This window comes from Numida meleagris, chromosome Z, assembly GCF_002078875.1.
Source record: "Numida meleagris isolate 19003 breed g44 Domestic line chromosome Z, NumMel1.0, whole genome shotgun sequence".
In the NCBI taxonomy this organism is placed as follows: Eukaryota; Metazoa; Chordata; class Aves; order Galliformes; family Numididae; genus Numida; species Numida meleagris.
Genome location: NC_034438.1, coordinates 61,656,417 through 61,681,119, shown reverse-complemented (window position 1 = coordinate 61,681,119; position 24,703 = coordinate 61,656,417). Strand labels below are relative to the sequence as shown.

The 24,703-nt window shown below is 35.5% G+C and overlaps 1 long non-coding RNA gene across 1 annotated transcript; it reads left to right on the top strand.

Annotated features, from left to right (window-relative positions):
- LOC110389976 lies at positions 8,982-24,648 on the top strand. Its single transcript, XR_002433481.1, has 4 exons — positions 8,982-11,283; positions 18,146-18,207; positions 22,760-22,874; positions 24,515-24,648. It is a non-coding gene; the product is annotated as an uncharacterized LOC110389976 (long non-coding RNA).

Here is a 24,703-nt window from a genome sequence, read left to right as displayed (position 1 = left end):
TAGACTCATTTTTATTTTTTTCTTTCTTCTTACTATTTTCTTGTGTTTCTTAATTTTGTGTGTGTATCTGTGTGACTGTGTATTGCATTGTTTTGTTTGTTCTCTTGAAAGCTTTTTCTTATTGTGAAATTTCCTATGGAGTAATGTACCATAAAGGTAGCCTGCAGAGTTTGTTGTTGTCTCAGTTGGAGGGCAGTTGCTTACCTATGGTTCATGGGAAAGTCAGATCATTTAGGAATTTCTGTATCACCTGCTAAGAAGGAATACAAAGAAAAGGAAAGAAAAAGGGCTAATCTAAATGTCATTTCTGTGGAAAGGCAGGAGGGGTTAAGTACTTAATGTTTATTTGCATTTTTTTCTTCAGAAATTTCTTCAGAGGAAAGTTGCACTTTTACATTATGGTATTATTATTTTATTATTAACACATTAAGTTTGTAATATATCATTATGAAATAAGTAATTTAGAATTTTACATTAAATACCTGAACCATACTTGCACCATAGTGTACATGTAAACCTAATACGAATATTGACCTTGTTCTTACTCATTCCTTGAGCATATTTTCCCCATGGTGCATATTTTGAACTGAAATTATAAATTGTTAATAGACTTATGACAGGAACTTACATGTTCCCCAAAATGATGTAAACAGTCACAAGGACATGTGATAAACAACGCTGTTTCTGCTAGGGAAACAGTAGACAGTGACCTGTGCTAGGGAATTGATCCATTAAGCCTTTACTGCAGAAGATACATTAGGGCGTTGAAAAACTCAGCTGTTATTTTGTTTTAAACCCGGCTTTTTTCATGAAAGTTGATTGGTAAGTGGATTTGGAACAACAATACTTTATTTTGTCATACATAGGCTGTCATATTTTTCTTAGTCAAATTTCAGCTCAGAAGAACAAAAGCAGACTGCACTGATGCTTCTGGAGAGATAAGTTGTACATATGTACGTAAAGCAACTTCTTCAATTTGATAAAAAAACCCTTCAGTTCTACTAGAATACCAAAGTTTTATTTTGCATTGATCCATTCCTGTCTTTCAGTGAATTCCTGAAAATCCTGCAAATTAGTATCATCCCTGGGAGCCACAGGGGAAGACTGAGAAGTGGATGCTGGATAAACTCTAAGGTATTTTAAGAACACAACACTTGTTTTTTGAATGTGTTCGTTTACATTCGGTTCACCTGAAAGATCATTTTTTAATAATTTCCAATCACATTTAACTCAATTACTGAAACTCTACATTGTATTTTTTTGAAGGTGACTTGAAATGAACTTCTGCAATCAGAAAATTCTTTAGCCATTTTGCCTTTGAAATATGATGTGGAATTTAAATGTTATTTTAGCAAACTAAAAATCCCAGAACACGCTGTTTTTGTCTACTTGCTAGGTTTCACAATTAGTGTTTTTTTTTACTTTTTTATTTAATTGAACTACTTTATTAGAAAAAATATATGTTCTTATACTTTTGTAATGCTTTTGTGCAGTTTTCCTTTTCTCAGAAGCAATGCAGGAAAAACACAGATCGAAAAACTGACAGTCCTGGAAGCTGAATTCTCTTTTTGCATTGTAAAATGGGCAAAAAAAAAATCTACCAAATATAATTTTAGGATGACTTCCAACTCAAGAAGAAATCTGTGGTTGTATAGTAGCAGAATCATCTACAAATGATTTCAAAAGTTGTGACAAATTGTGACGTAAACTTCTAAAGTCAAATGAATTAAACTAGTTTGGAGAAAATTAATTGCTAATTAATATGGAATGTAAACAAAAGACTTTGATAAGCAATTCTTGAGAGTATTATAACTCCCTGTTCATTCTTTTCTTGAAACAACTTTTGAAAATAAATTCTTTCTAAGGATATTCTGAGATTTAGGAATACGACGACAACAGAAAGTCTTCCTTTATCATAGTAGCTCTGATGGTGAGTCCTGAAAACTATTTATGAGCTAAATGTCCAAGTGACATGCTAGCCTGTAATGTTATTTTTCTGAATGAACAATGTCATAAGTATATGTAAGTATATATAAGTAGACGACTTATTTCCTGATAAATGAGAAAAACTTAGTAACAACTAACAAAGTTGTTGACACATATACAGTTCATCTTTAATAAAAATTCATTCAGTACTGCACATGATACAGCAATTGTAATTCAGTCTCTCAGTTTAGCTTTCAGGGACACTGATGAAAGTTTTGTGGCTTACTGTCAAGATCTCACCATATGTTGTAGTCCTGATGAGCCCACTGCCACTGCTTGTCCAATTATGGAAAGCTCTGGGAGTAACAGCTTGTGCCAGTTAAAAATGTCACTAGAAAATTAAAGGCCAAATAAGGGTACTTCTTTGGATGTGTTTGCAGCATATGCTGAAGACATGGGGATGGAGGATTTAAAGCCAAAGGAGTTAAATGAAGTAACAGAAGCAGTTCCTGTAAAGCAACCCGGATTTGCCTACAGTGTGCATGGTAAACACATCCTCATCTATGCACAGTCATGAATCTTTATGATGGAAAATCTTTCATGCTTATTTCTTACTGATCTGTCTACATATTTCCTCTTAACAATTTTATTGACTTAAGAATACCTTCTGTACGATAAACATCATAATGATAGAGTCTATTAAAAGGATCAAACATCTTATTCCTTTTTAAATTAAACTTACATAAGGAAATGACTTCTTTTTTTCTTTCAGTTCGTTACATACTTAATTATCACAAATCAATATCCCCAACACTTTTTCTTCCATGGTATTTAAAAGAACATTAAGTTACGTCTGCTCTTCCATACATTCCCTCCCTGTTTTTGAGACAAATTTGATCAATGCTGCTTTACATTAGTGGATTTTGGCTCAGGATTGTAAAAGTTACTTGGCTGAAAAATTCTGAATTATTCATACATCTGGCCCTTTTAATTTTATGTGTCATCTCAAAAAAGCGAACATATTCCAATTGTGGAAAAAATGTTGATGGCCTACAACAATACATAAGTTTTGGAAGTAAAAATGAATCACTGTATTTTGGCTGCTTGTCTTACAATACAAAGGACGTGTCACAGTGAAATTATAATTTGGAAAAGGTCTCAACTGAAAAAAGTCACCCATGGATGGGTGGCACCAAATTCTTCACTGATTATCAAACAAACAAATATCAAACATGGTTAAGGAGAATTGAGAGAAAAGCATAAGCCAAACTGTATATCTGGAACACCCCATGCTATAGAAGGAAATCTTCCCATACCTCTGCTTCTCTTCACATTGACTTGGGCTTTGACCTAGGAAGTTGGAAACTCTGATAATTTTATCTTGACTTGCATTATTATTGACTATGTTCTTGACTTTAATTATCTGTCATTCTCTATTGAGATACAACAAATGAAAGACAGTCAATTAATTACTAATATTTAGAGAAAATTACTACCCTATGAGCACAAGTTCCCCTGCAAAATTTTCTCCAGGGAAGAAAATAAACATGAAGCAATCCTAAGACTAATCTACTCTCGTCTCCATGCTAAATAATATAATAAATAATTAGGAATATGCTGTGTTGAAATCACTAAATCAAAATGATTTTTATCCAAGAGAAGCATTCTGTCTTTCTCCATTCTCAGGATGTGCTAATAGTTGTAAAAAACAATTGTAAACAAATATAACAATAATAAAATATAACAAAATTGTAAACTGGTGGGTGTTGCCATAAATAATTTTTTATATATATTTGAGTCTGTGTTTATCTATGTGTGCATACACCTACGGGAATAAGCTCTTACCGGAAATATTAAAAGCTTTGAAATAATGGAAGGTCACTGTCAGAAAAAGACAATAATTAACGTTATTTTAATCAGATATATATATTTTATTTTCAATAAAACAATTTAGGAAAAAGCATAGATCATTCTTCTGTACTACACCTAACTGGGAACGTCCATAACTGAAGTCAGCAACATTAGTTGCTAGCACTCCTCTTTTTAGCCAAGGGAGAGAAATAGTCACTTGCAGAACACAGTCATCTAAATCATCTAATCTACTTTAGGTTAGAAAAGCTTTTAGATTAGGGATGGAATTATCAATTCCCTTTTTCTACGGTATAGGAAATCCTGATGGCCGGCTCATCAACTCAATTCCAGCAAAATTCACAAGACAGTGTTATCTGGAAGGGGTTTTGAGATTAGCAGCTGCTAAATATGTGCTGAGAACAGAAATTAAGAATCTCTGCATGTAGACAGAGAATAAGGAAGTTTTAAAGTTCCTGTAACCGAGGTTGGTGCTGTGCAAGATCACCTTGCATTCAGAGGACTGGGTTAACAACCTGAGAGCCCCAGTGCACAGTTTTGAGTTAAAACATGTTTTAAACCTGTTTTCCTTACTTTTAAAAATCATTATTCAAACTGCAGCATAACCAGCCAATCCTAGATGAAATAAAAGAAGGGAACTTGCCGCAGTATATCTGCAACCAAAAAAATTATGAACAAATACATGGATGAAGTTAGAAATATTTGATATCAACTCTCTCTCATTAAACCCTAAACTTTTTCCTGCTGAGAACTGGGAAAGTCTTTTGTATTCTTGACTTGATTTTATTTTCCTCTAAAGGAAACTTTACAGGCTGCTGTTGTCTGAAAAGTGGATTCATTACCTGATGTGCAATGAGCCAATTTCCACACACTCAGGAGAGATATTGCAAGCTTCTTCATGGTATTTATACACTGACTTAATGTACTCCACCTATTTAATACAGAAGAAACATCTATGTATTCATAAGATTAAGCAAGCATGATGCTTCATCCCCTTTTGGCTTCTTTCACAGCCATCTACACTTGTGCAGGATTACTCGGGAGTCTTACATGATCCTTGGTGGTCATATGGGAAATGCTCCTCTTAACACTTTTTATCCATGTATGATCACCTAAGAACAAGATGGACAGTTCTCATCTTTCCAGTTTTCTAAGAACAATCGTCCTTGATTAATTAGATAACATCAATGGCAAAGACATTCTGCTTTAGTAAAAGTAGTGCTTGATCAAAGGATTTTTTGTTCATGTTGATTAAACACAGACAATACTCTTTTCTTTCCAAGGGAAGATTATTGTTTCCATTTACCTCCCCCTTTTAGAATGTTTTGGAATATTTATCTGGTATCATTTTCCCACTTTTTGAGGCTTAACATCTTTAAGATTCAAGCCACTTCCTTTTTCTTTCTTTTGGTTGTTTTACCCATGTCACTTAAGCTGCCATAGGTTACATTTATTCGAAATGCTTTAAGGTTTGTGTGATTTTTCAATAATTCCTAAGGCATAGAACTTATTATTAAGCATAAGTTACACATTTCTCCTACTGAATTTCACAGGCAAATACAAATGGAGGATCTACTGGTTTCTTCTCAGGCCAACAATTGTCCTAAATTTTGATTTCAATTCCATTGTGACAGTAGAGCCTGTGAACTAATTTTTCTCACCCAGATTATTAAGACATTCATCATGATCAAAAAATTCATTATTATTACAAACATTTCTAGATATAGTCCACTACTGGATATGTTTTATTTTTAATATCAGAGGTCCAATTCATGTAACAGTCCAAAGAGGGAGACATATCTTCTTTTTCCTAGTATAATGAATCCAAGGTTCAATTCATTGGAGTTTGACTGCAGTATTTTTAATCAACACCTGATAGGGTCCTTTCTGCTTTGCAAGTTGTTCCTCTTTCCACATCTTCAGATACTCTAAATCTCCAGGCTTAAAGTAGTGTACTGGTGAATCCAAAGGCACAGGAGCCTGAACATGGATATGTCTATGGAGAGGGATACTGACTTAGCCCAGAGGTATTAAATAACCCCTTAGAATTTGTTCTCCTTTTAGCTGCATCTGACTCTTGTTCCCTATAAAATTTGCAACAGAATGTCTTCCATATAACACCTCAAACAAACTAATTTTCTCTTTTCTCCTAGGTGTTATTCTAGTTTGGAATGATGCCAATGGCAAGACTTTGGTCCATTTCCTCTGAGTTTCCTGACATAATTTCCTAATTTCTTGATTAATTTTTTGGTTCATTCTTTCTACTTTTCCACTAGACTGTGGTCTACATCGAGTATAAATCCCACTTGATCTGCAAAAATCTAAAGACTCACTAAATTATATCTTCTACGACTTAGGATCCTCCCTCTCATGACAATCCTTCAGGAACTCCAAACACAGGTATTATTTCTTTCAAAAGCAATTTGTTGGTGAGATGTAGGAAAGCTTGTGTCTGACCTAAAAAGGTATTGACAAACACCAGTAAGTATTTCTAACCTTTACACTTCAATAGTTTTGAAAAATCAATCTACCAGAAACTCCCAGGTATAAAACTTCTTTTCTCCTCTCCTGGTCAGGGCCTCTGTTGTATTTTATGATCTCAAACAAATTTCACATTCTTCTGTAATACCTTTGGTGATTTCTAGCATACTGATGCCCATTGCCTATGTTTTTACCATTTATACCAAGGCTTCAGCTCCCATATGATTGTTATAATGTGTTCTTTAAATAATTTCCCTCATTAATTGAGGATTAAATATACATTGTCCACTGGGAGTTTTTCACCATTCTTTGGAAGTCTTAAAACAATTCAAATATTCAGCTAGTTTATTTTCTTTCTTTATGCATTCAGGAACATTGATATTAAAAGTTCTTTCAGGGACTAAGTCTGCAGTTCTTGTAAATAGGGCAGCTCTTTTTGCAGTCTTGTCAGACTTTCGATTTCCTTTGATTATATCAGTCTGTCCAGACTGGTGTGCTCTACAATGTATCACTGCCATTTCCTTTGGCTTATTCACTGTTTCGAGCAATCACAAAATTTCTTTGCTGTATTTCACAGAATTTCTTTGTGATGTTAATTATCCTCTCTCCTTCCAAATTACACCATATGCATGTATCATACCAGAGGCATATTTTGAGTCAGTACAGATATTGGCTCACTTTCCTTCTGATATCTCTGAAACTCAGGTTAACACAATTAGTTCTGCCTTCTGAGCAGAAGTGTTTGCTGGCAGCGATGTTGCTTTCAGATCTGTATGGCTGGAGCATACCTGCTCAATATTTTGTAAGCAATCATGTGCTGACTTGTCTCCTCACTTTAATTGTTATGTCTTCTTGTTCGATTGGTATTGCTTGGTACTGAACCATTCTACTTAGAGAAGTCATTGGTGTCCTTTCTGTTCTAACACTGCTGCAACAACATTCAGCACTTACACAGTAATTTTCTGTCTGAAAGACAACTTTTGTCTCTGCATTTTTCAGCCATGTCTGCCCTCAGCAGTGTATCTTCCAATATCGCAGCAAGGTAACATTAGCTTCTTTACCATGCTGCTGCTTCGGTTCCTTTCCAAGTTTGTTACTGAAAATTGTAAGCCTGTTCTTAAATCTTTGGGGAAATGCATCCCAGAAAACTGCATTTTTGTCCCTGTTGTAGGACTTCCCATTCAAGAGCAGACAACTTCTGAATGTTCATCCATGAGGATTCAGAAGAAAGCATCCTTCAAGTCCAATATTATAAAATAAATGTTAGAGTCAATTATAGTAGTTAACAAGTTATAAGGATTGGGTACCACTAAATGAACATCTGTTACTATTTGGTGGATAGTTCTCAAATCTTGTACTAACTTATATTCCTGTGAATGTGGTTTTTCAACAGGCATGATTGGGGTATTCTAAGTGACATTCTCACAGTAATTTATATTTGAGAAAATGGTTTGTAACATGTTTCAGTCCTTCCTGAGCTTCAACTTTGAAGGGTACTTTTTTCATCCTACTGATTTAGCTCCTGGTTTTGATTTTACTTTTACTGATGTGGCTGATTTAGCTGGTCCAGGCTTTTCTGTTGCCCACACAAAATATGTTACCACATCCTTGATATCTGATAAGGAATTTTCTGGTACTTACTTTTTGTTTTATTTTGATGTCTCAGATAATTCCTGCAATGCATATATTTGCAGTTTCCAAGCATTATTCTGTTTCTATTTTTATCAAAGCTTATTTGTGCCCCTAGTTGATTTAAAAGTCCTTTCTCATTAGAGTTATTGGGCATTCTGGCATATGTAAGAATTGATGTATAAACATTTTATTAACAATTTTACACTCAACTGGTTGGGAAAAGAGTCTAACCTCTTGTTTTCCCATTGCATCAACTATAACTATAGAATATTTGTTCATGGATAGCAAATATTATGGTTAGCAACTATTCAACACAGTATAAGACTCTCTTACGTCAAACAAATTTAATCACATAATTCCCCAGCTTAATGTCAACTAATGTCAGCAACTTCTCTTAATATAAGGGCCATATGTGAGACAGCAATTGGAACCTCTTGACTCGTTGGGCATTCTTTTTCTTCCAGTGTCCCTTCTCCTTAAAAAGGGGACATTGGTCTTTTTCTAATGGGATTCTAACTCCTACTATCCTTCCTGTTCCTTGACATCTTCCTCATCCTCATGACAGTTTAAAACCTTGACCTCTTGAAGGAAGTTGGACATTTGCAAAAGCAGCTGCCAATATTGCTACATTTTGTTTTTTAGTTTTCAGATTTTCCTACTCATTTTCCCTTCTCAGCCTCTTTGTTATTGTTAACTTTACGTGCAGTTTCATTTAGCTAGTCCAAAGAAGGGCAATGAGACTTGTGAAGGGCTTGGAGAATATGCCCTATGAGGAGAGACTAAAGGAACTGGGGCTTTTAGTCTGGGGAAGAGGAGGCTGAGGGGAGACCTCATTGCTCTCTTCAAATACCTGAAAGGTGATTGCAGTGAGAGTGGGGCTGGTCTCTTCTCAGTGGTGACAGGTGACAGGACAAGGGGAAATGGCCTCAGCTGTGCCAGGGGAGGTTTAGGTTGGATATCAGGAAAAACTTCTTTCCAGAAAGGGTTGTTAAGCACTGGAACAGGCTCCCCAGGGAGGTGGTTGAGTCACCATCCCTGAACGTGTTTAAAAACCATTTGGATGTGGTGGTCAGGGACATGATTTAGTGGTGGGTTGTTGGAGTTAGGATAGTATGGTTAGGTTGCAGTTAGACTTGATGATCTTGAAGGTCATTTCCAACCTGAGCAATTCTATGATTCTATGATTGCTCTTCTGGATTTCTCATCCATTTTCTGGAATTTTCTTCTAATGTTGGGTGCTGATTGACCCACAAATAAGGTACTAATCGTTACTCTATTTGCCTCATCTTCAAGATCTAAGTGAACCCATTCTCAGGTTACCTCATGCAATCACTCATAAAAGGCAGATATACCACTTGATACAATTTAACAAGATATTTTGGTCTAGAACCTCAATTTTTATTTTTGTATGAAATTAATTGCTGTTATTGCTGTATCATTAACCTTCCAGCACTCACATTAAGATCTCACTTCATTTCCTAAACTGGCATAAATCTCTTGGGGCTATCCCTAGCATACTGTCTATTGTTCTGTTCTTTTGCTTTTTCCACAAGCATTCTCTTTTCTCTGGCATGGATGGATAAATCATTCAACAATACCTGTATATCCTGCCAACCTGGATTATGGTTTTCAACAATTATTATAAAAGTCTGGTGCGTCTTACTGGGGTTTTTCTGAGGTGATCTTGCTAACTCTTTCCAATTCATCAGCTCTGATGTTGTAAAATGTACTTTTTACATATAAAGGCAATCACTGTGACCCTACTGCTTTATGCAAAGGAGTCTAAATTGCAGAATGTTGCTGTGCTCATGTTCTCTCTACAACTGGGCTAAAAGCCTCACCATCCCTCTCTCCAATTTCTACTCCATTAGTGATACTTTCCCTTTCTGGTGTCACTAACATTTGAATATCTTCTTTTTCCTCTTCCAGCTTTAGATATTTTTTCCCTATACTGCAAGCAGAACATCATCTTGATATCTTTTCCTGTCTTTCACTATCACCATTACATTAGAATCCAAGGTCATTTGTTTACTTTCTTTTTATGGAGTTTCATGATCATTTTGTAAAACAAAGAAAATTCTACATAGAGTCTTTCATCCCATTTTTCTAACTTTCTTCAAAGCACATATAGTGTCAAAGAGTCATTTTCTGTCAATTTCACTTTCCTGTTTATACATTGGCCACCATGATTACAATATTCAACCATTTCTCCTTTTGTTAGGAGATGCAGTAGGATTTCTCCTACTGTTTTAAGATACAACTCAAGGGGGAATAAGGAGGTATTGTGGATCCCTGAGCACTCATATTTTTGCCTAAAAAGAATGTTCTCAACCAAGACTTTATATACTCCAGTTACTGATGAACATATATGATCAATCTCTAATGTGTTTATGCATGCATGTATATCCCAATATCATATGCTCCAATCATCACTGTCTAAGCACATACTATTATTAAACATATACCTGTTAAACTCTCATACAACTGTGCATGCATGCATAACCCAATACTATATACTTCAGTTGTCCCTATCCAAGTGCATATGACTGTTAAATGTACATATTAATGTCTTATACAAATAGCAATATTTAATGTAGCAAGTGTTGCACCACTCCAGCTGGGGAGAATGCTCATGGAGTCCTTAATCAAAAGGGCAGTGCATGCTGGACTCTGAAGAGCAGTGTCTCCCTGCCAGCAGCCAGCAAGTCAATTTGATCAAGGAGTCACAGCAGTCTCATTTGAGTTTCCAGAAACTGTTGTCCAAAAAGTGGATTTGTTACCCAGTGTGCAACGAACCAATTCCTACATGCTGAGGATAGACATTGCTTTTTATTCTTTCTGAGGTGCCGGTAGAAGTTTTCATAGCTCAAGCACAATAAAGCAAGTTTCTTCACCATAATCATACATTGAATTCCCATATGCTCTACCTATCTAATACAGAAGAAACACCTACTACCTACATATTCATAAGATTAAGCAATCATGATTCTCCATCCCCTTTTGACTATTTTCCTGGCCATCTGTGCTTGTATGGGGTTATTTGGGGGTCTTATTCTACCCTCAGTGATCTTTTGGGGAATGCACCATTACTCTTTTTATCTTTATATGGTCATCTTATAACCAACTGAACAGTTCTCCTCTTGTCAATTGTCCAAGAAGAACAATTGTTCTTGATTAATTAGATAACATCAATAGCAAGGACATTCTGTTTTAGTATAATGTTTCAGTACTTGATCAGAAGGTTTTATGTTCATGCCAATTAAACATAGACAATGTTCTTTTCTTTCCAAGGGAAGATTATTGTTTCCATTTATCTCCTACTTTATAAAGTTTTGAGGTATCTGTATGGTATCACTGTCAGAGACAGAATACTTGGTGAGTTGTGATTAGCTATTTTTATAGCTCATTTTTAGATTAATTTTTATATTCTGTATGATGCAGTAAGGCCATTTTTACATTCTTGTGTACCTTTTTCCTTCCAATTCTTATTGATAAGTCTAAGCAAATCCTTGCTAAGTCTGCAAATCCATTTCTGTGGCACCTACGTAAGTGCTAGGCAAAGTCCCTAAAAGTTCACCATTGCAGTATTCATCTCAGACGTGCATGCCAAAGGCACTTTGTAGATAAAATTTACAGTTCATTTTTTTTTAGAATTTGTTTCAACAGTCTCAGGAAAAAGGATTGTTCAAAGCCCCTTGTAGAAGGGGGGATTTTGTTATTCACTTCATGGGGAGTTGATGGGATCTAGCCCTGTGCTAGAATGTATAAGATAAACCCTGGCCCAGCTCTGCTGTCACTGGGAATCAAGGGAGTTTATGAGTTCCCCTGAGATCTCAATATTTCAGAAAACAACAACAACGACAGCAACAGAAACCAGGCCCGAAATATTTTCCCTGACTGTAAATTTTTGTTACACTCTCTGAATGAAGTACATCAGTCATACTGGAATTATGGGGCTCAATAGATGCTTAATATATCTCTCTTTGAAATTTTTGGACAGGATCCTAAAACAAAGAAAACGTCATCCTCATAACTTTATATGTTTAACAGAATTCATATCTAAAGAAGCAAAGGCTAAGGCAAAAGGAAAAGCAAAACAAAACAAAAAAAAACATTGCAAAACTAACCATCCTAGAGAGAAAGGAAAGCTGAACACTGAAAAACATTTAGATATGCCATTATATCGTTACTGAATTCTTATTGCTTTTGTAATTAATCATATAACCAAAACTTTGAAGATAAAATCTAGAAAATTCTTCTCGGATTCCATCTCTCTTGGTTCATCTGTGGGCCTGAGATCCTTTTGTTAGTTTCTAAGATGGAATTAATGACTCCAGCACATTCCACATTTTAAATTTGATTTTTTTTAAAAATGTCAAACTTGAACTCTGGAGATCTTTTCCTATTGTCAGGGCAGTGTTCAACGATGTTAACATCTATCACATTTCCTTTCAAGAGCTTTGTATTAATATTTCTTTCTCGTGATGTCTCTGTGAATTAAATATGTTTGGCTTTAGGACTTCTGACACTATTTCTTTCGCAGGATATTCTTCCATGAGAAATAGCTTGTTTTACAAGAATGTGTGATGACTTCAAATGAAATTAAAAATTAACTTTCTTATGTGCTTCAGGCACCATTATCCCACCCTCAGAAATCTTCCTTCTGTTCTCAGTTCACATGTAAATATCAGAATGATAACTTTTTCCTGCAGTAATTAAAAAAATGAAAAAAAGACTTCATAAGTAGGGCATACACTGATGAGTCTCAGGTCAACAAAATTAGGCTTTGTACATTTCATTTTTCCCGTAATCTTAGGGAAATCTTGTTCAAGTCACGATCAATCTGTTTTCCCTTTTTTTTTTGGGGGGGGGGGGGAGGGTTCATATCACTTGCCTGTATTTCCTTCCTCCATACATAACCCATTATCTTTTTTGGATGGCTATTCACATTACTACCTTGCAGGTGACTGTCTTAGTCTCATCAGTGATCATCAAAGACCCTCACTGCAGTAATCACCTTTCTTCTAACCTGTCCTTCCATGATCCTGTATTTTACATCTCTAGGATATATACATATATTTTGTCCACTCCACTGGTTGGGATTTGTAAGACAATGTTGGATGCAGAAAGGCCAGGCTCCGCACTCTCCATTCTGAGGTCAGCAGAGCTACCAGGAAGATCCTGCTGGGCTATTGCACCCAGTCTGTAATTTTTGCACTGGGGTGTCCCACTATGCTTTTTTTCTGCTGTGCAGCTTTTCTGTACAGAAAGCAGAGGTGCTGTCTGCTCCAAACTGAATGTCAATTCCAGCTGATAAGTCTGTATGCATATACTGAACATCGAGTGATTCAGTTCTTTTCTACAAGTTATAAGTTTATATGTGATAGCTACAGCCTTTCAGAATGGTCAGATATAATTTTACTTCCACAAGGAGATTTACCTTCTTGCCTAGATTAACCATCTTGCTAAACATCAGCGCTCTGATCAAAAGAAGAGCTTCTTCTGATGACTACAGTAAGTTTGACTTTGGGCAAAGACACACCTTCTCCCTAAGTTTATTCTGTGAAATTATGGATACTTTTGGTCAAAATCCTGCAATAGTGAAGTAGTCAACTGAAGATATCCTGACATGGTAAATTTCTAAAGGATTATAGTTACATAAAGTGATAAGCAATGCATAACAATATTTCCTAATGAAAAATATTCTGATTTGACCATAGGTCCACCTGCTATAAGATACCTTACATTTCCATTACATGCTAGTCTTTTGGAATTATTTGGTAAAAAAAAAGTATTTAAAGATTTCAGCCATAGCTAGTTGCATAATTTAGCACATGAATCTTTTAAAATCAATATTTAGATATTGTGAAAATAATCAAGGTCTTGATAAATGTATTTAAAAATTGGTTAATTTAAAACAAAATAAAGATCTTAGAATTATTTGACTAGCTTTTGCCTTGCCACAACAAAAGACATACTCACAGCTCAGCTTAATTGTTTCAAAGAAGTAGTGATATTCTTTGAATGAATTTTGTACAACATTTTGTGGGTAAAAATAGCTTTTGTTAGCACTTACATAAATAATCCAGAATGTCCCTCATTTTCTCTTTTACTATTTTTGTAAAAATATCATTTGGAATACACCCTGCTGATGTACATAAGGATATGAGAGACCAGCAAGGCTGAAAGTGTGAGTATAAAATCAGAAATCTGCACTCACATAATTTCATCTTTCTTTGTTAAGTATTTTGAATTCTGAAAATAAAATTGTCATCTAGATGATGATGCTGGTTCAATCTCCTTTCTCTTTCATTATTATTGTTTAAAGCACAGTATATTCCTCCACTACAGATAATTTAAGTTTATATTCCCCTTGTCATTCTAAATATCACTTCTGAAAAATTTCTTTTTTTTCCCCTAAAAATATAAAAATGTCTTGAAGATGTTCTTATCAGCAGAATTTATTTACATTACAGTTTTAACAAAAGAACCACCTGAGGAATCCAAACATGTGATTCACATGTGCATACTAAAAAACATAAGTTTTCAATTTACTGTGTACAAACATTTGCTGGGGGACTTTCACAGCAGTTCAGCTTCAGTATAAGCATTTGCTACTGGAGTGAAAGATGAACTTTCCATTGAGTTCAGAAACCAGCCTGCTTGCTGCACTCTTGAAAACTGAGTTTCATACCTGCTGGTTACTGTGGGGGATCATACCCTGTGATCCATTGCCTTAGCCTAGCTCCCACTGCTAGCAATAAAGACATGTCTTATTTAAGGAATTTCATAAAGTACAATATGAAAGATGAGGAAAAAGGTCAAGCTTAAGATGAGAAGCAAAATGGAAAAACAACAACAAACCAACATCCAATCACTTTTAAATCTTAGATTTTTCCTTTGCAGTTCAACACAACAGCATTTTTAAACAAACTTTTCAGGCTGCAGTGCATTTCATTTTCTCTCTTATTTTTTTTTTTCCTTCCCTCAAGTCATTCAGTATGATGAAGACAAGTTTGGCACATCCTTAAAGCTGGAAAGCAAAGCCTTATTCACACATTGCTTCAGAAAGTCCTACTCTAAGAAAAGCCTTATTGCCACAACAGGCCACAACAGCAGATCAGGCCCTTATTCTGTAGTCTGTACAGCATTCCTCTTAACTAACTATCTCAGCAAGAGAGGACAGACATTAATCTTTTTGCGGTGTGAGATGTCATTCCAGTTGGTTAGGTGATTTGTTTTACTGGGGTCAGAGCTACCTGAAACCAGGCTTCTTTTGAGCATAAATATCATCTAATGATGGCACACCAGCCATCCCTTTGTGACAAAGTAGTCAAATGTGCCTTGCTCTCTATTTCTTTTAGGATTATTTGGAAAATTGCATTTCCTATATGCACCAGAGTCTCTGGCTTAGAAGCATACCATACTCACCCTCATTCTGCTGATCTTAGTTGTGAGGAGGCATGCATATTTTATTTGGAATCCATTTTGAATTGTTTATGTTGTTCAGGTAATTTATTTTGACCATGCTTAGGTCAAGTTGAAGTGATAGAGAAAAGTATTGTTTACTTTCAGAAAACTTTTTCTGAAAACAAAGTCTGCCCTTGTCAGGTTGCCTAGAAATTATTTAAGCACTGACAAAGACATATGCTCATAATAGTAGTCATGGAAATAATTTCTGAAATATTACCTGTAAATATATGCATTACTTCACGTCTATATAGCTTTACAGAAGTAAAAATTAATAAAAATATCAAATTATATGAAAATGTTATTTTTATTAAATTTTGATTTATTTTTTCATTTAGTAGTTGTATTACTAGGATAAACTTTCTCTTAGTACATCTCAAAATCTGTTACTTTGTTGGATATTGAACACCGAAGCTCTTATGCAAAACATTTTTAAACTTCAAGCACCATCTGGACACTGCCTTGAAGAACCTCCCAAAGATCTAGCAAGTTTTAACAACGCTGTTGTAAAGTGTGCTGATGTATTCCCCTCAGGAAGATTTATAGCAACAATACAGCACAGGTTGTATGCAGGAAGGTCCTCAAACATGCAAGACTGCCACAGATGCTCCCATACGTCACTTCTATCCATAATAATTATAAGGGCCATGGACAGGGGAAAAATGAAACATGGATGACTGTGACTCCTTCCTGCTCTAGCAATTTCTGGCTTTGCAGTAACTCTGGGGCCCTTAGTAAACAATGCAAGACAGAGAAGTGCAGGAAGAGCACATGGTTTTTTTTGGATAACATCCTAATCCTATGTTGATAGCTTGGGAGGTGTCACTATTTTGTATTATAACTCTTCACAGGAGTGTTTTTCCACCTCCTTTATGTTGCACTTGAGTCTCTGACATCTTCTCACACTTTCTTCAAAAACCCAAATCCATCCTTAGAGATGATACTTCTTCCAGGCCATTTCAGACCGGGTAGAATATTTCTGTGATTTATACTACAGTGCCGACAAGGTAGATCCAGGTGCCTTCCCTAGCAGACAGGCGGAGCTGTGCCTGGTTGTGTAATTAGCACAGGCATTGAGTGGTATACACCAGGGGAGGCAGTGGGAAGGAACACTGGGATTCAAATGTGTCTGCTGACAGATGCAGGAATTTGCTTTCCTTCATCCAAGCTCTCTTAGAGGTTAGTGTGTAGTGTGGCATCATAGAATCGTAGAATCATAGAATGGCCTGGGTTGAAAAGGACCTCAAAGATCATTGAGTCTCAACCCCCCTGCCAAGTGCAGGGTCGCCAACCACTAGACCAGGCTGCCCAGAGCCACGTCCAGTCTGGCCTTGAATGCCTCCAGGGACGGGACATCCACAACCTCCCTGGGCAGCCTGTTCCAGTGCGTCACCACCCTCTGAGTGAAAAACTTCCTCCTAATATCTAATCTACATCTCCCCTGTCTCAGCTTAAAACCGTTCCCCCTTGTCCTATCGCTATCTACCCTCACAAACAATCGATCCCCCTCCTGTTTATACGCTCCCTTCAAGTATTGGAAGGCCACAATGAGGTCTCCCCAGAGCCTTCTCTTCTCCAAGATAAACAAGCCCAGTTCCCTCAACCTTTCCTCATAGGAGAGGTGCTCCAGCCCTCTGATCATCTTGGTCACCCTCCTCTGAACTCTTTCCAAGAGCTCCACGTCCTTCTTGTGCTGGAGGCCCCAGGCCTGGACACAGTACTCCAGATGGGGCCTCACAAGAGCCGAGTAGAGGGGGACCACCACCTCCCTCTCCCTGCTGACCACTCCTCTTTTAATGCAGCCCAGAGCATAGTTGGCCTTCCGGGCTGCCAGCGCACACTGCTGGCTCATGTCCAGCTTCTCGTCCACCAGGACCCCCAAGTCCCTCTCTGCAGGGCTGCTTTTGAGTACTTCTTCCCCCAGGTTGTATAAATACCTGGGATTGCCCTGGCCCAAGTGCAGCACCCTGCACTTGGCCTTGTTGAACCTCATTAGGTTCACAAGGGCCCACTTGTCCAGCCTGTCCAGGTCCCTCTGGATGGCTTCCCTTCCTTCCCGTGTATCAACTGCACTGCTCAGCTTGGTGTCATCTGCAAACTTGCTGAGGGTGCACTCGATTCCATCGTCTATGTCATTGATAAAGACATTGAAGAGCACCGGTCCCAGGACTGAGCCTTGGGGGACACCACTCGTGACCGGCCTCCTCCCTGACACAGAACCATTTATCACAACCCTTTGGCTGCGACCAGCCAACCAGTTCTTAATCCACCAAACAGTCCATCCTTCGAATCCATACCTCTCCAATTTTATAGAATTTTAGCATCTTTAATATAAAATATGTATACTTGCAAACTGAGTTCTTTTGGCACTACCCTGATGTTTGAGATCATTCTGAAGAAATGGATGTTAATTTTATAGCCTCTGTATCTCTCTCCTCATTAGATATTTCAGGATGTTCCTTGTCAGGGAGTGTACCAGGACTGTGAATGTGCAGAAGAACTAAGAAAAATTGTTTGACCTGACCCAAACATTCACTTCTTCATTTAGATCAAGCTATTTGGAGATCAACATATTTTGATTATTTTTTTCTCTTTATTTTTTATTTTCATATATCTCTACACTTTGAGATTTCCTGCACATCCCCAGGCAGAAATGTTATAGTCATATGAGAAGACTCAACCTTGTACTGCTTCTGACCTAGAATAAATAAATGAAGCAGATTTGGATAAATACTAGTGTTGTAAGCTAACTCTTGTTTTTTACTAGATGTGTCACTGTGCCTAATACTGAGCCTCCTGCGGTTCCGTAGCAAAATTCTTGTCTTCATGGTAAGCACGCTAGAACAATGAATTTAAGTGTATATTTAGAGCAATTTCGATGTTTCATCTATAAACTTGTTCTATTTGCCACCTTGTTACCAAAATTCTAGGATTATTTTTTAATTTACTATATAGAAATTGAGGTTGTTTTTTTTTTGTTTTTTTTTTCCCCCACAATGTTTGTCTGGGTTCTTTTTGCAGCTACTTTTGAGAAAAGCAGGATTATATGCCTTTCTTTGAGAGTGGTCTTGTCTCCTTACAAGTCACCTGTGCCTCTTCTGTTGTGGAAAATAAAAGCATTTTAAACATTAATAAAACATAAGTAAAGTAATAAGCAAGCCAAATATAAGGAATGCTAAAAGGAAATTCATTAATGGACAGAGAAAATGCCTGCCAAATTTCACCCTGACATTTATTTTAGTAGCAGATCAGTACGTGTATATATTTTTTCAAAGACTTGTCCAATAAGTATCTCAACAAATTTTTACAGCAATGACACCATCTCATTAAAAACTATTCTAATAAAACCAAGGAAATATCTACTAATTTTGCAGGTTAGCATAAAACAATGAAATAATAGCTGGTAAGAGTTCCACGAAATTAAATATTTTTTAGTCTTTCATGGGCTGATAGAATTCTGTGAATATAGTCTGTAAAATCTGCCTTTTCCCATAAAATGATTAAAATATATGGACAAAACCATTAAATAAGACATTCTGGAGGTCTGTTTACTTATTTTCCTCAATTATTTTCAGAACTGACAGTAATAAAAATGGATGACAGTAATAAATTATATATTCTCACCTTAGAAAATCTTTTATCTTGTGGAAAATAATTCAGAAAAAAATAACCAAACAAGCAGGCTTTTGCAAGTATTGGCCAGTATTTAAACAGAGAAGTGAAGTACCAGGCACAAGGTGCAATACTGGAAGAGCAAAACATTGCTTATAAATGGGAACTGATCCTACAGTGCTGGTATTTATCTATTCTGTCATCTTCTCCAGAAGGCCCCTTAACATTGTGCCAACACAAAAATACATGGTATCCAACACATATTTGCACCTTAGAGTGTTGGAAAATAGTATTTACTTCATCCTCAAGTGTATGTTAATTTTTATACATAATAAGTGAAATGTGGGAGAACATTTTGTGGAGAAGAGGTTTTCAGTCTCTAATATGAGCAATGTCAAAGCAATAACTATCTGAAAGAGCAGTAGGCCTTGAGAGTGTAAGAGTCTGAGCTTTTGTAGCCCAACATCTGCTTTCTACTGGTTAAGTCCATAAGCTTCTTATTTTGGCTGAGGTTTTAGTGTTTAATCTATTTTGCTAAGGAGCTCTAATATAAATGTTGATGTTTTGTACAAATCATATCATGATGCTTCTTGCAAATAGCCCAGGAGCATGGATGAAAAAAAGTTTCTGGAATTTTTGTAACAAGAAATTTGGCAACCTTTGAAGACACTCTCTGACAGTGTTGAAATTCCTAAGTTTCTTCAGGTGCACAGATTGAGTGTTGTAATGGATCAGGACATTTATCTCAGAAGTCTTAGGCATTTGTAATTTGAGTTAATGAACACCTGAAATGGGTTCAGAAAGCCTGATATATGTAACTTTCTAGTGTAGAATGACACAAAATTCACAGTCACAAGATGATCTCACAATATTCCTGACAAGTTAAAAAAAAAAACAAAACAAAACCAAAAGATGTATATATCAAGCTAAGAAAAATATATTTGAGGAATGTGGTATACCAAAGAATCTGGAAAACAACAACAACAATGGCAAGAAAAATATAAATCTGACAAACATAAAGAAGTTATTTCCTTCTTTCTTATGTTCCTAGTCTGGGTTATTTTTGCATTAAACATTACATTTTATTTGAAAGTGAAGGTAACATTTCTTCTGCTGCATTTTTTATTAACTTTCATGCAAAACATAAGTTCTAGGAATCTGTTGGAATCATGGTCAGTGATTGCTTTAGTAGAAATGTACAAGTTGTGCAGTTTTGGATTCAAAAGGCAAAGCATGAACATAAATTTGAAAAAAGATATTAAAATTAGCAGGAAATCATAGACAAGCAATTGATGTAGAAGTAGTTGGAAGGAGAATGAGGATAAGTAATATTTCTTGTATTACATTTGAATTTAAATGTTGCTGAGTCTATAAGAGTCATTTTGATTAGAATTTCTTGGTCTTTTTGTTTGGATATAATCCATTATTGAGCAATGACAGTCATGATCAGTTGTACTGAAATGCTGGTACAAGGACAGGAATTTGGTATTAAAAGTAACAGTACTAAAACAGACAGTTTTGCAATGGAAGTCAGACCTAGAGTAAAAATACTTTTTCAAGTACTCAGAAATTAGAATAATGGAATTAATTTAGTATCATTGCCTCTCAGAAGAAATATTGGGTGTTGGTTGTATCAGCTCTGCATGTTGAGAACCTACATCTTTTTTGGATTTATTTTAGTCTTGTGCAGTTTACTGACATTGGACTAAGCATGATAAATATCAGTTGCACTTCTTTTTAAGTTTGTGCTCCAGTGATATTCTTTACTAATATATAGAGAAACAATATTAAGGTGAAATAAATAGTCTCATGACATGAATGACACTCTTTCCAACTAATTTCACTGGATATTTCAAAAGACTTCCAAGTTTTGCTGTCTGATTATATGCTCTTTCAAGTGCATAAATACAATGTAGGACTGTGGAACTTGGGCTTGGTAGATATTACAGTATCTGAGCAACACAGATGTGTATTCATACTGTGCCTACAGGTGTAGAGATCTAGAGAGAAAGGATATAGTGCTACAACTCCTTCAATATTGAAAAGCAATGAGAAGACTTGGGCAGCATTATTTTAACTTATAAAACCTCCCAGACTTTTTTTTTTTTTTAAGTGCAGATAGCTTTGAGATTGTGATTGAAAATAAATTATCCCAGGAGAGAATTTGACATTTTCATGATGAAATACACACTGTTTTTCAAATAACTGAACTATCTTGTTGAACATCAGAAATGTTATCTGGCCTCAGATTTCCATTTGGCTAATGACTCTTTCAGCACAGTGTATGACTAAAGCTGTCACTGCAGCCACTATAGTAATACATCAATAAACAATGTTTCCCCATTTTTCTGCTTGCTTTACCAAGTGAAAAGATCAGTACACTAATAGAACTGCTATTGATGGAATGAAAACTCACAAAATATGTACAGCTGGAAAAAAATGGGAACATTTTTAAGGTCACGTACTTTCCTGTACGTGATGAAAGAAGACCCTAAACTTAACAAATAAATTTGTGCAAGCTTTGTGACTCTAAAGAACAAAATAGTATTTATTTTGGTGGAAGTTATATAATTTTCATATGTGATCACATAAATGATTTAAGCATTGACATGTGGAACACCTTATTGTATCACAGACATTCACAACTGTTGATTCACCAGCTGGACATTGTATTGCTATATCAAATTACCCTTCATCTCTAAATCTAGCAAAATATTCAGTCTTTCTTCATGTATCTCCAGAGACATTTTCTCTTAATATTCGAAACTGAGCCATGTAATACACACACTTCAATTTTCTTTAAATTACTTCCTACTCAGACCGACATGAGTGATTTGTTAATTAAATAAGGGAAATTTGTTGGGTGATCTAATATATGGGAAACCTGGATTACTTAGTAGTGATCGCATCATTCATTGACAAATTCTATTTTCACTACACATGGTGCTTGCCTTTTAGTTTTATTTGATAATTTAAAAATATTTATTTTATTTTTTTGCCATTCGAAGTTACATTTCTCAAAAATATGGATTATGGCTAATAAGCCAAAAATTAAAGATATGTTTCTAATTCCAAGAATTTATGAAAATGTTTTCTGTGCAGCAGAGACTGATGTGAATGACAATGAAAATGTACAAATCCAATATCCTTTGAGTTTAGTAACGTAGTCTATTCTCACTCTCTGAATATATTTTTGTAATTTCAGAAACCTACTTATATGCACACATATATTTTGTCATATCCTAGTCTTTGTCACCAGCAGGGATGTTCTCACTAGCACAGTCCTTTGTAATCTGTTATTTCAGTTAGTTGCCCAGCAGCTCACCCCATATCATTGGCCTGTTTTGTACGTTCCCAGGAACCAATTCACAAGCTTTTAAAAAGGGATGACACTGGATTTAGGAGTTTGAATAAAGTAGGGCAGAGACTTCAACTATGAAGTTAGAACATCTGAAAACATGAACAGAAAAAAAACCAACAAAACAGATTTACCTGATCTTATAAGTAGAATCTGAAAGTGACTAAAAAGTAGGCAAAGAATACTGATAACAGACCATGGTACGTGTTAATGAAAAATGGTGAGTAAGAAGGTGAAACATCGACTTATTTTCCAAAGGAATAAAAGATTTGTTGAATAAAAAAAAAAAAATTGTTGAATAAAAGTTGTTGAATTGTGTTTTAAACATGAAATATGCTGTCTAAAATTAATTATTAATGTTTAACAAGCTACCATGTATATCAAAAATTCTGTTGATGCTTCATTTTAAAGGGTAAAATGTACTTACCACATGGCAAGCGAGAAGATCTTATAACTGCGGGAAGCAAGTTTTTTAGAAGTTAGTATTATTGAATGGAAGACATGAGTGATCTCAGCTCCAACACTGGTAAGATCTTCTATGAATGTAACTTAAATTTGTTTGCAGATTTCTTCATTTTGTTATAAAGGGAGGGATACTTGCCTTTCATCATGAAAGAAATACAGAATTGGTAGCTGAAGATTCAAACTGTAAGAAAAATGGAACTCATGTCACTTATTTCACATTCTATGTCCAAAAAATCAACAGTGTTCTTAAAATGGTTATCTCACTTATTTTTTTGGAATGAAGATTCTTTTCTAAAAGATTTTAATAACTGTGCAATTTAATTTGAATATCGCATTGTACTTTTACAGCCTACTTTCTCTATGAATGTTGTGAAGGTTTCATACAGGCGTGTTTGATAATAATGATGTTATGTAATGTACTAGTTAGTCTTCTGTTAATAGAATAAGCCTACTCTTACGAGTATTTCTGGTACAGATGACTGTATTTGATAAAATATTTGGAACAAACATGCAAGACCTGACTTTTAGTAAAGGAGAATGCTGCATTTGATACACTGCTTATTTTTATTTGTGATTTGAAAAAGTAATATTGCCTTCTGCATCTTACCTATTTGCAAATGGTTGTTGGTGACTAGTCACAGCTACATTTAATAAGCAACACCAATTTCTCTGCTATTATTTACGTAAAGGTTTATGTCTTTGAAGAATACTTACAAAACTGTTTTAGTATTTGTTCAAATTACTTCTTTTGAGAGATGATAGAAGATAAGGTTGCTCATTAAAAAAATAACTCCAGTGTTTCTTTTTAAAATATGACACCAGTTTGATATTGACTCAGTCTTTCAATTCAAATATGCGATATATTTTCCCTGTCAATCTTTAAAAAATATCTTTTTAAGTAATATTCTATTCTGAAAAATAAATATTAAAAAGATAGCACTGCTGGGATGCTCAGTGTAAGTAACAGTTTTAAAACTATATTTTAAGAACCAGACTATATATTACTTCCTCTCAGTAATACCCAATTCCCTCTAAAGTCCTTAATTATTAGAGAGGAATTGCCCTACCTCTTGGCTTGACAAAATCTGCACCTTCATTTCTGAGGCAAATACAACCACACCAGAGTTTATGCCTTCTCCCTGACATTAATTCCAGTTTTAGGCCATAAAAAGAAGAAAAAATAAAAAGTAGAAAAGAAAAAAAAAGTAAAAAAAAGAAAGTAAAAAGAAAAGAGGAAAAAAATAAAGCAAAAAAAAAAAAAAAAGAAGAAGAAAGGACAAAGAAAATGAACTAGACCAAAAAAAGCTAAGCTGATGGGAGATGTCCCAAGAGCACCTTTAGGAGCTAGATGTTGGGCTGGTGGGGATAATTGAGGAGCTTTATAGAGTGGAGAGGAGACATAATTTCACTGACAGAAGCCTTTCGAAGAACAATTTTGCATGGAAAATAAAGCTTCAATCATTTTATATTTGAATAACAAAAATTCTTAAAACACAAGAAAAATTTTCCCAAATAAATATTTACCTCATAAATACCAAGATTTTAGATTTGAAGGCCCTTCCTACTGTTACAAAATTCTCACGATATAACAGGGAACACTAGGTTTAACTGGTGCCTTTTTCCTCACTTTTCACTAGTCCCGGTGTACTCATTTCTGCTCAGGAAGAGCTGGTCAGGTTCTTGTTCTTTTTATAATTTCAGAAATAACAAGCAAGCAAGAACCCGTGTGAGCCTGTCCTAGAGTGAATGAACCCTTCATCCTGCAGACCAGCAGGAGAAATGTGGTGAAGCAAGCTCAGAGAAGTTAATATGAGATGGAACAAGCTTTGCAGAGAGTCTGTCATTTTACCTCAGCATCTTTGTATCTCCATTGCTGACTTCTCTTCAGGT